The 2,533-nt window shown below is 43.4% G+C and overlaps 1 long non-coding RNA gene across 1 annotated transcript; it reads right to left on the minus strand.

Moving 5' to 3' along the window:
* Window positions 1-581: 581 nt before the first annotated feature.
* On the minus strand, window positions 582-2,099 carry LOC119154004. The gene is made up of 3 exons (XR_005106289.1): window positions 1,801-2,099; window positions 1,234-1,430; window positions 582-1,011 (listed from the first exon to the last, which is right to left on the minus strand). It is a non-coding gene; the product is annotated as an uncharacterized LOC119154004 (long non-coding RNA).
* Between the last annotated feature and the right edge of the window lie 434 nt (window positions 2,100-2,533).

Here is a 2,533-nt window from a genome sequence, read left to right on the forward strand (position 1 = left end):
CCTATTGATATATTGAAACACCTTAGTGGGACAAAATTCTGCATCTGAATCAGATCTGTGTTCCGGTATAAATGTCAAATAAAAACATTTCCTTAAACCCACAAACTTTCTGCTTCCTGGGGTATAACATAAACCCTGCTGTGAAGCTGTTCTTGGATATTTGTAAAGGTAAATAAGCAACAACAAACTTCATTAACAAAACCGTTGTGTAGAAAAGAAATCAGTTCATCAATCTCTTTGAGTTTATACATATTAAAAGAAAAAGCTTTGTTTAATGATTTTTGCTTTCTTATTTTCCCCCATTATTTTAAAAAAAAATTAAATGAACACACTAACGTACTGAAAGCACCAGGGTTCTCCAGTTCCAACAGGAACACTTTGCTGAAGCCACAGGTTTTGCTCTCTTCTCATCTAAAGATAGACTTTCAGTTGAAGTGTAAGACTGGGTTTAAGAAGAAAATTACTCCAATGAGCAGGATATACAGTTGGGGGGTTAAAATCTCTATTGTCATTATAGGTAATCCATACCTCAGTTTACCCATAGAAGGGAGGACGTGGCATTGCTGTGACATACCTGAAGTAGAAGAGACTTTGGATGGATTTTCTTTCAAATGTCAGTTGTCTGGGGAAGTGAGAAGGCAGGCTGGGAGGGATTTACTCCTGTTGTAGTCTAGCCTGAGCCTAGCTGAGCAGAAGCATGGTCTGGGTGCTTTGACAAGGTGGAGGGCCACTCTGTGTCCAGGCTGTACTACTGCCAAGGCTTCAAACAGCACACACGGCTTGGTTCAGGATGGAGCATAAGGGAAAGCATCAGCATGAGCAGAGAGAGCACTGTTCAAACACCCACTGCCTTCAGAGATTATTTTTTTAAATTGCTGATTGTGAGAAAAATTATGGGCCAAATTGTTTGCTTCTGTAGCTCATCTCAACTCCAACAGAGTTATAGCAGGAGATACATTGGCTGTATCCAGAGTATGCCCAGCTTTCTGCGTTCAAACAGCACGAGAGTAGCTGAAAAAAATATGCATGAGGTTTTAGAAGCATGTTTTTAATTCTTGTTTATGTGTCTTCTCTATTTTAAATCATTAGGATAGGCTGGGATCATGGGGTGGGGGGGAGTTGTGGATTGGTTTTTTTTTCCAATTGCGTCTACAGAAAAAACCCACTGCATGTTTTCTTACACACACACAAAAAGTACTCCTTAATACATGTCTCCAAGAACTGGGGACTTACCTGAAAAGCAAGCTGGTACCATTGGCCAGTGGCATGAAGGAGGAGATGCTGGAGGTTTTGTATAAAGGGCAGTGACAGGTAAGTGAATTCCTATTAATCCCACAGATGCTTTTGCCAGCTTCCTCTCACTGGCACTCGGTTTTACACGAAGGTAATCTGGAGATCTCTGTGATCTTGTTGGCACTTCTTTTCACAGCCTTAGAAGGGAGATAAGTAGTGAATGACTCAAATTCTCACTTTCATCAACCATTAGGCTGGCTCATATCAGAGACATGGACATGGCTACCCCAGCCCCTTCATCACGTCAAAGGCTTGGTATTGTCTGCTACATAAAATTAATCAATCAAGAGTTTAGAAGATCACCCTCCCATCCTTTTATTGCCATACAGGAACTGCATTATTCACATGTCCATAAGTTTAAGCATAAACTGAGCTTCATGATGGCTTTCATTCTCTTTTTTTAGGCAAAGACTATATCAGTGAAGGCATCATCATAAAAATATTGACTTGGTTCACACCTGGCATAAAATGCCATTGATTTCAGTGGGGTTGTGGAATTTGGCTTACCGCTATAAATGCTTCCCATGAAGTGCTGTTCAACAAGCTGCCCAGAAAACCTCCTTACTCACACGTTACATAAACATGGTGCAGCAGCAAAGCCATTAGGACATTTTCCCGCAGTGCTGGAGCTGCTGATTCAAACCTTTATCCAGCCTTATGCAACCCTCCTGCTTCACCTCTTCTGGGACCACACAGCTGGAATTAGTGAAGGGGAGGGCACACCAGACCTGGCATGCAGGGACGGGGAGGCTCCTTCAGCACAGCTGCCTTAATCCTGCTCCTGCACCAGGACTGCCTCATCTGCTCCCTGCAGCGGGGACAGCCGAATGCAATGCCAAATGCTTTGTCACTTGCTTTTGATTGCAGACAATAGCCTTTATATGTAGTTTTATCCCCAGTCAAATTAGTAATGACTAAGACTGGAGCGGTTCAGCCAGCTTCAGAGCTGGACGGCTTTTCTGGATCATATTCAGCACCTAACATGCCTGGCAACAGCATCCAGGTTTTAACTGTCGCGAGTGAAGGGACCGCTTGCCTCTTGACTAGTCCCGCACAATGGTTTTGCTGCCACTGCTAATATTTGAACAATGTGTTTGCCAATTACGTTAATACAAACAAGTCCCCTGGATCCCAAGGAAAAGGCTGTGCAAACCCAAAGCGAAAGAGAGACTGATGGCCTGGCTGCTCTGCAGAGACTCGTGCTGCGAGGCAGACAGAGGCAAGGCAAGGACAGGACAGA

The sequence above is a fragment of the Falco rusticolus genome, chromosome 9 (genome assembly GCF_015220075.1).
Source record: "Falco rusticolus isolate bFalRus1 chromosome 9, bFalRus1.pri, whole genome shotgun sequence".
Lineage (NCBI taxonomy): Eukaryota > Metazoa > Chordata > Aves > Falconiformes > Falconidae > Falco > Falco rusticolus.